The following is a 262-nucleotide window of genomic DNA, read 5'->3' on the forward strand; positions in this document are numbered from 1 at the left end:
TCGTGTTCAAGAGCACGGAGCTCTCTGAGCTGGGCCATGTTGACCTATGCCTCCCTGAGGCTCAACAGAACACAGTTCTTCCTTAGTAGGTCGCTTCGCGTTTACTGAGTGGTGTCGGTTCCCCGCGATGAACCAGACTGGTTGGCGATGGGGCGATGGCTCGAAGAACCCTGACGCGCCTTGCGCAGGGGGCAACCGTTCCGCAGGTGACGGGTGTCTCCATAGACAAAACACCGTCGTGTGTTTGTGTGCTGCCCGGCAG

The sequence above is a fragment of the Plasmopara halstedii genome (assembly GCF_900000015.1).
Source record: "Plasmopara halstedii genome assembly, contig: Scaffold_2061, whole genome shotgun sequence".
In the NCBI taxonomy this organism is placed as follows: domain Eukaryota; phylum Oomycota; class Peronosporomycetes; order Peronosporales; family Peronosporaceae; genus Plasmopara; species Plasmopara halstedii.